The sequence below is a fragment of the Solanum pennellii genome, chromosome 4, assembly GCF_001406875.1.
Source record: "Solanum pennellii chromosome 4, SPENNV200".
Lineage (NCBI taxonomy): Eukaryota > Viridiplantae > Streptophyta > Magnoliopsida > Solanales > Solanaceae > Solanum > Solanum pennellii.
Window position 1 is genome coordinate 6841457 of NC_028640.1, and position 16081 is coordinate 6857537.

Below are 16081 nucleotides of genomic sequence, written 5' to 3' on the forward strand. Positions count from 1 at the left end.
CACGGCATGGACCCCAGCAATCAGAATGGATATAATCAAGAGTGCCTTTTGTTCTGTGAATGGCCTTTGGAAACTTGTTGCGATGTAGTTTTCCAAAGACACAATGTTCACAAAACTCTAGGCTTTTAACCTTATGACCAGCAAGAAGATCCTCCTTTGACAGAATTTGCATCCCTCTTTCACCCATATGACCAAGTCTCATGTGCCATAACTTAGTCATATCCTCCTGGTGAACTTCTGACGATGCAACATGGGCTGAACCTGTAACCGTGGAACCTTGTAGAAAATACAAAGTACCACGCATGACACCTTTCAGAATCAGATTTGAACCCTTCCAGACCCGCAAGACTCCATCTTTTCCCGACCAGCTGAATCCCTTGCTGTCCAAAGAACTGAGAGATATCAGATTTTTCGTCATCAATGGAACGTGCCTGACCTCGTTCAATGTGCAGAAGCTACCGTCATGTGTCCTTATCTTGATCGAGCCTGTCCCAACCACCTTGCAGACAGAACTGTTGGCCATCGAGATGCTGCCTCCGTCTATCTGCTCATAAGTCGTGAACCACTCTCTCCTAGGACAGATGTGATAGGATGCCCCAGAATCGAGAACCCACACATCTGAATGATGAGTGTGCTCATCCGCAACTAGGGCAATGTCTTCTTCAGAATTGGTGTCTTCTTCAGCAACAGCAGCAGAAACTGATTGTTTTTCCGATTGCTTCTTCTTCTTCGGACAATCAAATTTCCAATGTCCCTTCTCCTTGCAGTAATTACAAACATCATCTGGCTTTGCACCCTTCGACATCGGCTTATTTTTCTTTCCGCCGTTTTTCCTTCCCTTTCCGCTACTGGTGAACAGACCGGAAGGCTGTATGTCCGTACTTGTGCCGTTAGCCTTATGCCGTAATTCCCTGCTATGAAGGGCCGATCTGACTTCTTCCAGCGACACAGTATCTTTCCCAACAATGAACGATTGAACAAAATTCTCAAACGACATTGGGAGAGATACTAACAGAATTAGGGCAGCATCTTCATCCTCGATCTTCACATCGATATTACGCAATTCTAATAACAAAGTATTCAATTGCTCTAAATGTTCCCTGAGTTGTGTACCTTCAGCCATTCGTAAACCGAATAGACGTTGTTTCAGAAGCAGCTTGTTGGTTAGAGATTTTGTCATGTACAAACTCTCCAGCTTCAACCACAGACCAGCAGCAGTCTCTTCATCCGAGACTTCCGTGATGACGTCATCCGCGAGACACAGCATGATCGTCGAATGCGCCTTTTCCTCCAGAATCGCCATCTCAGGAGTAACGACGGCGTTCTTGTCTTTCGACAACGGCGCCCAGAAACCTTGCTGTTTCAACAAAGCCCGCATCTTGATCTGCCATAAACTGAAACTGTTCCTCCCTGTGAATTTGTCAATTTTCACGTTCAAAGCAGACATCTCGAATTCTCCAAGAACACCGATTAACCGAGAGGCTCTGATACCAATTTGTTATGCGGAATTTGAGATAATACGAGAAAATATAAACGCGAAAAACAAGACAACAGATTTACGTGGTTCACCAATAAATTGGCTACGTCCACGGGGAAGAGGGAGAGCAGTTTTATTATGGAGAGGCAAGAACAGAATTACAGAATAGGGTTTGCCATAGCGTCTATATATAGTGCTAAGCTACGCCCTAACAGGCTTGGGCCCAACATACAGAATTAACAGATAATTAAGGGCCCAATACAATAACATTGTATACCCCCGTCCTTTCTGTTTGTAACGGGTCCGATTCAATGCATTCAACACTACTCGTTTTGTGGCTTAGTTGAATCCTGAAGATAGAGTTATTATTTGTTCTTTCGGTTGCTCGTGGAGAGACTCCAACTATCTTCAAGAAACGTATTAACGTCCTTTAAGACAAGCAAGTTTTATTTTGTATTCCTTGTACTTTTATCATTCTTATTCATTTGTTCTAACAACCATCAGTGGCCAACAATTTTTCGTGTTGAAAGACCAAAACAAGACCACATATAAAATGTTATGTTTATATTATATATGAATATGAATGCTTGATCACATTTCATAGAAACAACAGACCCAAAAAAAAAAAAAAAAAAAAAGAAGGAACAGCCAAACCAAAAAGAGGTATTTCTTTGTCTAGATTTTTCTTGTTCTATGCTAAACAATCACTCTTAATTCTTTTGCTACATAATATTTTCTAGTGTAGAGGGAAAGGAGAATGAGAATATTAAAAAAAAATAAAAATTGCTTCTATTATTTATTTGTGAAGAAAAACATTTTATTGGTCTTCACCCAAATAACTTACATGCTTCAAAGAGTCCTACCACATCTCTACAATTCTCACTATTAGAAGTAGGAGTGTATTTTACCGCTTATCGCGCGAATTAATGAGAAATTTATGTTTTAAAGAATATTTTTAACTCATTAATTTTCAAGGAATTAGTTGTTCATCGAAAAACTACATGGTATAAAACAGATACAAAGTTTGAAAAATAAAGAAATTTTTAGTGGTAAAGCTTCCTAATTTTTATGGATTGAAAACATTACTATTTTTTCTTTTCTCATTTTTTTCGATTAAAATGTAGGTGGGAATAATCATCGAATATTTTTCTTTAGAAAATTTCAATAGGAAAATAGTGTCTTTTTAGTGGTGTATTTGTTTCAATTTATTCGACTGGTTTTGATTTGATACAAAATTTAAGAAAATAACAAAAAAGTTTGAATCTTATAATTTTAAACTACAAATATATAAAATGTATCAAAGTGCATTTTAATATTTTGATCATAAATATATGATATTAAAAATTGGAATCTACAAAAATATGAAAGGGACATTCTTCTTAAAGTTACAAGAAAAAAAGCAAAGAAAAACAAATTAAAAATGAGAGTATATGTTTTCATTAAATTAATGTGTATATTACTTCCTGATCTTTTTATTTTTAATAGATCAAATTAGTTTCTTTTTCAACAGCTTAACTTTTGACAAGACATATATAGTGGGGTTCCTTTTTATAAAGTAAAATGAGAGTTGATATATTGCTTTATCCTTTTTTCTTTGCAAATCAAATTCTGCAGTGAATATACACTACAGCAATAATATCATTAGCGGTATTTAATTCTTAATTATCATTAAATATGTATTTTTAATAGTAATTGTTACTTTTTGTATATGTCCCTATAGCCTTTAGCGATATTGGTTCTAATGACACTTAACTAATGTCGATAAAGACTTTAGCACTTTTTATTAGTGTCAATATTTAATACTGCTAAAAATTATTTTTGTTATAATGACATTGCTTTGGATTAATAGTAAAATGAGTTGACACTAAAAAAAGATAATGTCTTTTTGTAGGAATTAGAGTTGAAGAAAGTAGGATGACACACTCCATTGAGATTACCTCAATAGATGACCAAATTCCACTACTTCAAATTGAAAAAGATGAGGTATTTTTTTCAGTAAACCACTTCTATTAGGGGCAATATAAGTCATAATATATAAATGTGCCCTTTAACTTGATTTCAACTTATATTTATGCCTTCAACTCTGAATATGCCTAATAGACACTTAAATCTGTATAAAATTAAACAAGTAAACATATACGTCATGTATATACGTCATATGTGACTATGACTCTAAACCATTACAAATTGAAGAAGAGAGGAAAGTGGATCATTTAATTGACATAAAGGACACAAACAAGATCCATTAGGATCACAGACAAACGAATTTGTAAATCAAATGTTTGATTTAGACAATTTGTCTATTGAATCGAGTACCATATTCAAAGTAAATGTGTGGCTACGTGAATCAAATACAGTTGCTTATACACCCAAGATGGTCTCTATTGGTCCTTACCACAAGAGAAAATCACCGACTTGGTCTAATGAAAAAGTACAAATTATTGTAACTACAACGGTTTCTTCAACTAAAAGAGGGGCTTGATATTGGAAGTTGCATTACTGAATTGGAGAAACAGAAGGAGGAAGTAGTAAAGTGTTACAATGATATAGAAGACCTAGATACTGATAATAGTCATGAATTTTTGTCAAATATCGTGGTTATTTTGTGGTTGAATTTATTCGACAGTATCATGAAATAATAAAAACAATTATAAATATTAGTGATACTTACATATTTCGAGACTTGATGTTACTAGAAAGTCAACTTCCTTTCTTTGTCCTCAACCAACTTCATGACATGACTTACCATTGGCAATACTAGTGGGTAATTCATTTACCTTTTTCATTGACTTGCCAAAAATGACCCTTGAATCCTTTAAAGAGACAAAATGTAATGCAAAAGATATCAAGCATTTTAGTACACATATTTTCATGTCAACGGAAAGTCGTCCGATGACATAACATGGCACATGGTTATGCCAAATGCAACAGAGCTTTCTGTTATAACAATAAAAACAAAGATAATATTGGGACAAATTTATTTGAGAAAGGATTGATGGAAATCCATCCTGCGAAATCTCATTGCTTATGAGCAACAATCATCTAATGTGATGCCAAAATATTTCCAAATTTAGAGCATAATTATTTTAGGAGCTTCAACTGTGGCAGCCATCGTACTTCTCATACTCACTACTATACAGACTATTTTAGCTATCACATGTGCAATTGTGTAAGTAGTAATTATCATGATTGTCTCAATTTTAGTGTTTCCAATTTGCATTTATGTTGATGAACTTATGAGAATTTCATGTCCCCTTTATGTATTGGGTTTTATATTGAATGTTAATTTACATAATTTTAAAGTATCTATGTATGTCACCTCATATATAACAATATTTATTAGATAACTCTATTCACTATGCAAGCGAGCACATTAACATCTAAGAAAATAATTTCCCACCCCTTTTATTTGCATTCACATGTGTCAGCCAAAAACACCCAATGTATAAATTGTATAATTACTAGACTGGGCGAAGAATACAAGAAGTGGCATATTGTCAATTCTTGGATCAGATCCTCCAAGAGATAAAAGATTGATTCATCTAATTTTCATGAACCAATATGGTTTATTCTAGCTCTTTGTATAAAATCTAAGCAAGCACTATTAAGATCGGCATGGTGTTAAGGATGTGAAAGTCGTGGGGATGAGAACTACGGGTTGGTATAGAGACATGATTTTCAGAATTTTGATAGGATGAGTTCATTGTTACAAAAAAGAAATTTATAATATAAATTTGATCGGTTTAATCTTTAGATTCTTATTAGTGAACCTGTTAAACTTTAAAAAATTATAGATCAAAAATTAATTCTTATCTATTCAAATATGTTGGAGATTGGTTAATCCTTTTTGGATGAAAAAAAATGTAATTAAACATCGTAATTTCATGATAATTTCGATCTACTTTTAAAATCTATGGATGAATTTTTTTTCAAAATATTATTTTCAACTTATTTATTAAACGTTAAAAATAAATAAAAAACTCACTTAATTTTCAAAAAAAAGATAATAGCAATCTTCCATCGTACTAAATACAACCTAAAAGTGTTCTTCTCCAACTAATTAATATTCATATTTTAGAATAAATGGTGATTTGAACACACTCAAAGTGGTATATACTATAATATGTTTTCTTAAATGTGATGTCTTCATTCTATGATACCTTTCTTAAAATGCATATTATTTCATGTTAGTAATATATAGACAGGTTTGCAAGAAAATCTATATATACTATATCTTGGGCAGGAGTTTCAATTATGGCAGTCATCATACTCCTCATACACTATTAAAAAAATTGAAATTAGCTACTAATTTCATTGTTAGTTCGTCACTATTTAGCTAACAAAAATTCGTCACTAAAGAGGATTAGCAACGGATTTTGATCTTTAACTATAAAAGTTGTCCTTCGCTAAATTCAAAATTTTTAAATAGTGATACTCATAAATATATAGACGATTCTAGCTTTTACAGTTAAGTGATTAAACATATACTAGTTAATTAGTCATCATAATTATAGTTTTAGTTAATTACTATTCGCGACCAATATTAAGTGATAATTATATAGGTTTTTTTTCTTGTTTTTTGCATAATTACATGGGTTGAGGTTTCGAGTTTTGTATAATTCACGTGTTTGTATGACTTGAAATTTGGATAGTATAATTTGTATAACTATTTAAGATAAGATATTTGTGTTTGTACAAATTTATTATTTCGAACTTATACAAAAATAATTCAATTACACAAACTCATCTGTCAATTATACAAATCCACGAATTGCACAATGAAAAAAAATTAAAACTATAATCACATTCCATAATTATACAAATTATAACTATGGAACATAAATAAATTTATTATAATAACTATTTGCGAAATTTCCAAAAAGGGAAATTCATCAAAAGAGGAGGTAAACATTTAAAAAATGTTCTTTCTTTCTTTAATGAATTCTGGACATAGGGACGCAGTGCATGAGCTGTATGTGTAATAAATTATTTAATGGTGAACAACTTGTAAAAATTAAGTTTTGCACCTAACTTTCTATTTGCCCTCAGAGTAAAATATTAGGGATATAATATTGTATAATATTCTGTTCATAAATATTTGTTCCACGTTACATGATCATTTATTAAATTAAAATATAATTTTTGGAAAATTTTTAAAATAACAATATTTTAAAATTGAATGAGGCTCATAGCCGAACTTTTAATATTTATTAAAAATGTCAATATTTTAGTTTGTTATATTATTGAGTTATGTAATTTATCATTTGTTTAATTTGAAAAAAAAATACACTTAATTATTAACATAATGGAGAAAATTAAGGAAAATAATATTTCAAATAAGGTATTTTTTTTAAATTTAAACCAACAAAGTTATCATAATTACGAATCATAATTTCGGTATTACTGTAATGACCCTAAATATAATTTTTGGGAATTTAAACTATTCGATAACTACGGTTATTTAGTTAGGGATATCTATATATTAAATAATTAATTTTATTAGTTGATAATTAATGGGTCAAGTCCATATTACCTTTAAGACCCGGTACCCATTTGGCCAATGTATGAGGATGAATAATAGTAGAACGGGGTTAGGTTTTTTTTTTTTCTAACAACAATGAAAAGATAAATATTTATAATAGAGGAAGAGTGGCAAAATTCAGCGCTACAGGGGAAAGCTTTCTCGCTACATGTAAAACCACAAACCTTCTTTTTAGTTCCTGGAAAACTATATTGCTGCTAAGATATGAATATATATAATATTATAATGTATGGTTAGAAAGCAATAGAAAACATTGGTTCTTAAAAAGCTATGGTAGACAATTTGTGGTGGATACGTAATGATTGGCAATGATTGCCTTTTAGAGGATTCAATAACAGGAATGAGGAAGGATATATGTAGTAAATTCATCACTTTAAATAGTTTACATTCTGCAGACTATATTTTGTAGTTAATTTATTTTGATTTCGATTTTTATTATCATATTATAAGTTATATTTAATACATTGAGATAAGGGTTTGGTGTGATAAGTAAATTGCTAATCTAAATTAATATAAGGGTGGGGTGCATAATTCCTACGAATTATAATAGTTTCTATATTTTAATTTCAGTTTAGGAATACATCTTACAATTGTGTTGTAACTTCAATTCTTTTAATATGCATTGAGATATGTAATGTGTATTATGTTGTAGGAGAACTATTAGGGTTTTAGTGTTTAGAGAAATTATGACTTAACTCTTAACTTGAAATTTAAGAAATATGAGATTTAACTTATTGGTTAGAATCAAGATTTGGAAATTTTATTATAAATTTGGATAAATTGTTGGGTCAAAGTTAAACAAATAGTAATATGAGTGTTGTAAGTATTGAAGTCTTATTGTGGTTATTGATTTGAATAGATTGTATTAATTTGAAAGTACAACGAAGGAGGAAGGCTAAAGTCCTGAAGTGATTGTTCGATAAATTGAGGCAAGTGGATTTCTAAACTATTGTTAAGTGTATGAAATGCGTGTATTTCCTTGTGTTATATGTTTGGGAGTAACGGAATTGGTGATGGGTTGACTTGTCCACATTGATTAATTCTAATGATGAATAAAAAAGGGATACCAAAAGGCAATGTGATTAATTGTTTATGTGTGATGTGTTGAGAAAGGGTTGAAGGCTTGTTGAATCATTATTCATGTGATTTCATGTTTATGTGGTTGTGAACTGTGCAATGTTATGAAAATGGTCATCTCCTCATTATTTTGTGTGAACTTGTCATCTGCATTATTATGAGGCATTGGTTGTGACAAGTGTTATGTGCATTGAGAAAGAATGAGTACTTAAGAGGATGTACCACTTCGAGGGACGTATCGCGCGCCGCGATGGATACTATATTTCGAGGGACGTATCGCGCGCCGCGATGGTTACTATTATCGAGGTTTGTGTCGTGCGCCGCGACAGATGCATGGACAGATATGTCCCCCATGGGTCCCGGACTGAGAGACAGCGGGTGTGTATCACTAGGTTAGACATGCATCATTATACTTGACATTGCATTCCATTGCATTGCACATACTTATCATTAGTGAACTTGATATCGTGTTTTGTTGATCTTCTGATTGTCTTTCTGTGAAACTTTTGGGATTGACCAATATTGAACTTGTTATTGCGGATATATAATCTGTTGAAGTATTGTTATTGAGGATATGTAATTTGTCAAATGTTGTTATTGAGGATATGTAAAGCGTTGTTGTTGAGGATACGTAATTTGTTGAAGTATTATTATAGAGGATGTGTAATTTGTTGCACTGTTGTTGAGGATATGTAATTTGTTGAAGTATTATTGTTGGGGATATGTACTTTGTTGAAGTGTTGTTGTGGAGGATATGTAATTTGTCTAAGTGTTGTTTTTTTTTAGTTACGTGCTATGTAAACTGTGAGCTGTTAGGTTGGGCTGATGTTTATGCAGGTTGTAGTTGTGGAGGTTCGGTTGGGGGTGGTAGGAGTACCCGTATTTCATCCCCTTAGCTTGTGTTTAGAGGTTTACTTGTTGAGTACCGTGTGGTTTGGTACTCAACCCTGCTTCTACAAAAAAAATTGTAGGTTATGAGCCTGGATTTTTGTTGTACTTGTCATTCTCTTCTTTTCCGAGGCTTCTTGGAGATTTGTGAGGTAGCTGCTTCCATCTCAGGAGACTTTCTTCTCCATAATTATGATCTTGTTCTATTCTAGAACAAGTTCATTTGAGACTTGAGTTTTTCTTTTGAATCAATTGTAATACTTTAGAGGCTTGTACACGTGACTACCAGGTTTTGGGGGTATAATGTAAGTTGATAGTAAATTTTCCGCATTTTTATTATAATGGTTGAGTTTTAGGCTGACTTGTCTTGATGGGATAAGACGAGTGTCATCACGTACATTTTTGGGTCGTGACAATTACTTTAAGTAGGCCTAGATTTTTTTTTTCACTTTCTTATGCTCTTTTCATCTTTTATTTTTGAGATTAAAATTTACAAATTTCTTTCCTATTATACTGTTTGGTTCCACAATTGACATTTTAACTCTCCATTGAAAATATTCAATCTATATCGAATTGAAGTGTATTGATTTAAGATTTTTGCTGGCAGTGAAGAAGATTTTAGAATGAATACAGAATAAAAAAAATACAAAGTGAGATTAAAATACAAAGTGAGATTGAAAAATCTAAAACTTGTTAGTATACTTAATACAAAATTTTTTTAAAAAATACAAAACTTGTTGGCATATAAAGTGAGATTGAATTACAAAGTGAGCACAAAAAATCTAAAACTTGTTGGCATAAACTTAGAATTAATATAAAATAAAAAAGAAATACAACACTTGTTAGCATACAAAATGGGCACAAAAAATACAAAACTTGTTGGCATACATTTAGAATTAATACAAAAAAAAATACAAAACTTGTTGACATATAAAGTGAGATTGAAATAGATGTTGAAACATAAAGTGAGCACAAAAAATCTAAAACTTGTTGACATACACTTTGAATTAATCAAAATAAAAAGGAAAAAGGCATAGATTCACCCCTGATGTTGTACCGAAAAGTCATTTACACGCTTAAACTATTGAGACGACCTATTACACACTTATACTACTCAAAAGTGAATTTAATACCACCCTCGAAGCTGACATGGAAATAAAATTAAATAAAAATAAAAAAAGTATGTTTGAGTAAAAAAAATGACAAATTTTTTCCCACCCCCACCCTTCTCCTTCACCTTACTCTACCTTTCTTTTTCCTCCATTTTTTTCTTATCACAAACACTATTTTCATATCAAATTCGTCAAGTCAAGAATGGATTATTCAATTTATTTTTGTGTCTTTTTGTTTATTTTGAGCATTTGAAATAAAAGAAAATCAGATCTGCCTTTTTTGTGTAAAAAGTTTTTGGGTTTATGCACGACATTTCATTTCTTAATCTATGTTCATAGATCCTTCTTCTCTCTTATAAAATTCTCTCTAGATTTATTTCAAAATCAGTAATAGTAAATCAAACACTAATTTTTTAATTGTCCGATTAAAATCTGTAAAATTAAAATATTACAACTTTTCACAATTCTCCTCTTTGAGCTTAATTGAAATTTGTATATTGTGATAATTCTTTGTGGTAAGTTTGGTGATGGGTGAAAGATTAGTGGTGGTATGACTTTTAATTTCGATAATGACAATGAAACTCGTGATTTTGATGTGGATGGTGAATTTATGATTATGATTTTAATGAATTTCAATGATAGTGATATGGTTTTAATGGTTAATTATTTAAATTTATGATGTTTGTTATTGATTTTTTATGATGACAATGATTGTGAGAAGATTCCGAAGGTGAATTTGATTATGGGTGGTGAAATCTATGGTGGTGGAAAAGTGAATTTGATGATAATAGCAACAATGGTAGTAATTTAATGGTGGGTTTGATGGTTTATAAGGAAGAAGAAGAAATTGGGTGACATGGTTTTTTTTAAAAAAAAATCTGACGTAATTATTGATGTGGCAGTGACATGGTGATGAAATGGCGCGAGTGTGAAACACTTTCTCATCGTGTGACTAGTCGTATGTGCGTCAGGGTTGAAATAAATTCACTTTTGAGTAATTCAGGTGTGTAATAGGTCATCACAATAGTATAAGCGTGTAACTAACTTTTGGTGATAAGTTTAGGGGTAATTTATGTCATACAATAGTTGTTGGCATCAACAGTTAAAATATATACAAAAAAATTTGTATAAAGTCTAATTTAGAACAGCATACCAAATTCTGTAAAACTATTCATCTAATACAAAATTTTATATATATATATATATATATATATAGAGAGAGAGAGAGAGTTAGAAATGAATCCCACTTACAAAATAAATATAAGTTACACATAAAAAAACTCATATTTTAGTAAGACACACATGAATTTTGTAATGAACACAAAATGTAATAAATAATAAAAACAGTAAAGAATACAATTTGATAGTTTAGATACAAAATGCAACATGTCATATCATCACCTTGATCTTCAACAATTTTTCAAATATTGATATTCAAAAAATGACACTTCTTCACATGATACATCTTCCAAATCAAATTCAATATTTTTGAGCGATTTATCCTAATATTAACACTTCAAAAAGGACACTTCTACACCTGATACTTCTTTCAGATCCAGATCTGACATACAAAACATATAAAATACTTTTGTATCTCAATACTTCAACCAATGTTGAAAATCTTTTGAATGATTTCTAAGATATCTTAGAAAAATGGAGAATTTTGATTTAAGAAAAAAGACAAGGTTTAAAGTTATATGAGGATATGCAATAATGAAAGAAATCCTTAGAGAGAAAAAGAGAAATGATAGAATTTGGGAAAAAATGAGAAAAATTTTAAAATGTCTATAATTTAGTATTTAATAGGGTCATTTAGCCACACTTTCAATATTTATTAAAAATGTCAATATTTTAACTTGTCATATTGTTGATTTATTTATTTTTTCTTTGATTTAACTTAATAAAATACAACTAAAAAAATAATAAATGAAAAAATATCAGGGGAGAGAATCTTTCAAATTAAGTAATTAGTATTGAAAATATATTATTACTTACTTTACAAATTAGGAGACTAAAATAGATACAAATATTCTAGTCTTCCTCATCATCCATTAACGATTTTCTCCATTGATGATCCTCCTTCTTCGTAGAAAGCTAGACAATTGATCAAGGTTTTTGCCGGAAAAAAGAAGATCGATACAAATTAAGAGACTAAGGCGACAAATTCTTTCGTCTTCCTCATCTTTCGTTAACGACTTTCAATTCTTTATTGAGGATCCTCCTTCTCCATAGAAGACAAGACAATGATAAAAGTTTTTGCCGAAAAAAAGGAGATCGGTACAAACAAATAAGCATACAAATCGAGGTTTGGCTTCAAGCTATTGAATTGGTACTAAACAACACCAAGGTCGTTGGATGCGTTGCTGCTGTCCAAAATTTGATATTTCTTTGAAAGATTTATTTCGAATACAAAGTGTTTTGGATACAACAATTCAAAATTTTATTTTGAATGCATTTTGGCTTTGATACAACAATTAAAAGATCACAATTTGTATGTTATCTGTTACGAATTTGTATTTTTGCTGATATAAAATTTGTATTTCTTGTTTGTTTCGAATACACATTTGCATCTAAATACAATTTAGATTATGTAATACAAATTGTGTATTCAAGCTAATACAATTTATAATACAATTAAGTTCAAAATATATTTTTTACTTTGTAATTTGTTGTGGATACAAACCGTGAATGATTAAATATTTTGATCTTTTATGGTGGATGCTTGGAATACATAATTTGGAATCATATTTAGTTGATGCTCTATAAATTAGATATTGGATATAATATATTTTTGAAATACATAACATATATAATAAATACATTTTTTGTCATGAAATACAATTTTCTTTTGAAATACAAATTTTGATTGTTACTATAGTTGTATTTTTGTATGTTAGATGACTAGAATACAAATTTTGTTGGAATTTTAAGAAAAACTTTACGTTTTTTATAAATATACAATCCAATGTTGTATCCTTTCTAAATGAACACGAATTTACACAAGTATATGAATACAAATGTTGACACCCAATTTTGACCCTCTTCGATAGGAATTAATTCATGAGCTTCTTAGTTTCCAAACAATTTAGAATAATTTATTTTATAAAATTCAAATACTTTCCAAAGTCATTTACATAACCTTAGTCTATTTTAATAATTTATAATTAGTAAATATATTTTCATATAGTTTTATAGATATAATTAGTATATTTCATAAATATTCGAAAATTATCTCGAAAGGATTTTAATTTTTTAGTAAGTATTCTATTAAATTAATTTGGTTTAAATAATGGTTATAGTTTTTTTAAAATCACTAGTTTAAAATTATATTAATTATTTTATTTTTTGTGAAAATTAAGAAGTTCGTTAATTAATTGATATTAATTTATTTTATTTATATTTTAGTCAATTTCCCTGAATGAAATTTAATTTGACTATTTCTTAAATTTCAAGACATAACTCATTTTCCTTAAACCAATTTTGGGCCAACCTGCGCAACCTACCAAGAATCCAATTCCCTTTTCTTTCTCCCATGCAAAACCAGCCGGACACCTCAACAATTCTCCACTTTTTAATTGTAAAAATTAGGCAAATGACATACTGTAATGACAAATTACATTATATCCCTATAATATCAATATTTACCAAAAATTCCTTCTTCTTGAGAAATTCGGGTACTTTATAAAATAAAAATGATACGTAAATAAAAATTGTTGGATACTTTAATATTTTTTTCTTATGTTAGTTGTTACGGCACAAAAAAAAGGGTAACAACTTTCCCATGATTTACTTTAATTTTTAACAAGATTACCGTCAAATCTGTATAAAAACGTACTAATTTATTGCATTATACATATTCATAATATTAAAAAATTCAGATTTTGAATTATAAAAATAAATGATTTTGCCGTAAAAAAATCTCTGGAACGTCGATTCTGAATTTTCAAAGATGAATATTTCGATCTTGTTGCGACATTCTGGAATATGGGAAAGTTATGTTATGTATGAGCGATACAAAAGTGATGGGATAGTGGTTGGTGAAAATATTTTGTTCATGAATCTTATTTCTGCAATTGCGGCTGAGCTGGGTATTGACAAATCAAAAAAAATATAGAGAGATTAGATATGTTATTGAAGGGAATTCGTCTTCATTGTATATTCGGACTGATATGGGTGTAAAATTGTATATAGAAATTAAGAAACATGAGGTTGGATTCGGAACTTATTCTTTATGCATTGATACTTCTGATAAATGTGTTGAAGAGATAATAAATTTCGATGCAACCACAGGTGTCATCATGTGTGTTGAGGGTGAAAAAAGCGACAGAAAGGCTCTCAATATTGTTGAATATCAATTGATGATGCATATTACATACCGAAAATGGATGTTGATAAGTATATATCAGACACCAATAATTCAGTTGTGGAAGAGAATCAAATGTATAAGGATAAGTCAATTCTGAAGGCTGTATTGAAAAATTACAAAATAAAGAATAGTTTCAACTTTGAAGTTAAAAGATCTGATAACAAAAGGTATGTTTCCAATTTATATGTTAATATTTTTAATAATATATAATTTATTTGTAATATATTTAGTATGATACATTAATATTATATGTTGCGTGTAGTTTTCTGTGTAATATGATTTGGTCGTAATGATGTTTTTCATATTTTGAATGTTAAAATCAGTAAATGTAATAATTCTGATCAATTTACAGAATAAGTTATCAAGATGTGAAATATTTATTATGAAGTATCATTTCTATTGTGAAAATGAAATAAAGTATCTTTTTCTAATTTTTTCTTTCTTTTTTGTTTATTAAAACAGTCAACCTTAGCAAATTCAATATATGTTTTTTTATTGCAGCTACGTATTTATTTGTCATTTAGATGATTGTTGTTGGAAATTGAAGGCATCTATTAGGAAGAATTCAGAAACATTCATAGTGAGATACTTTAATAGTGAACATACCTGTCCATTAAGGGATAGGATATTTGCTTTGTATTTATTATTTTATTTTTAAACAAAAATGAAAAAAACTTGTTGAATGTCTCTATTTTCTACAAAATTGCAGGTTGTTGCATCTTCTGAGTTTATTTTTTCAGTGTATGAAGGTAAAATTAAATACATTGTTTGTCTTGAGAGAAAAACTTGTTCATGTGGAAGATTTCAACATGACGTAATACCTTGTCCACATGCAATAGCCGTCCACATGTGTGTGTGTGTGTGTGTNATAGTAAATATGTTGAACACAATAATTTGCATTATTTAATAAAGATAAACCAATTTTATATTTCGATATTAAAATAAGAATCATATTTGTAATAATTCTATTGTTACTTCGTATCTGATTATAATATAGTATCATATCTTGTTATTTACCGAATAATTAATAAATTTTAACTAAATATTTATGTGTCATTTTGTGTCATAATTGAGTAAATAACTTAACAGTTATATTGTTAAAAAATTTAATATAGTGTCATCAGCTGTTTGACAAGATAAATTATTAAAATTAGAAAATCCTTAGTAACATTGAACGAAAAATAGAAGTTGAAATACAAAATATTCCATTCCAATAATAGTTCAAAAATAATATAAACCTAACTAATCAACATCGACCAATGCATCTTCTGCCTATTTAGAAAACCTGTCCTTTGGCCTTGTTGGATCATCGTTTTCACTAACATATCCAGCCTTGAGTTTGTCTATGCCATACTTCCATAACAATGTTCCGTATCTATTGCGAAGATAGTCACTCTTAAGACCAACAGATGAAATTTTAATTTCGTCGCTCAAATATTCTGCATAAGCAGCTATGAAAATTAATTAAGGTTTGAATTATTTAAGGAGAGGGAATATAGGGGAAAAAATTGTATGAGAGAGAAATGATAGTAAAAATTTTAGAGAGAGAGGGTTTTTTTTTCAATTTCTGGAAAAAAAATGACAGAAGAGAAAAAAGTAGGATTTGAAAATGGTGGATA

General features: G+C 29.9%; 1 pseudogene; it reads left to right on the plus strand.

The window, feature by feature from the left end:
* Positions 1 to 3331: 3331 nt before the first annotated feature.
* Positions 3332 to 4782, plus strand: LOC107016473 (annotated as a pseudogene).
* Positions 4783 to 16081: the final 11299 nt, after the last annotated feature.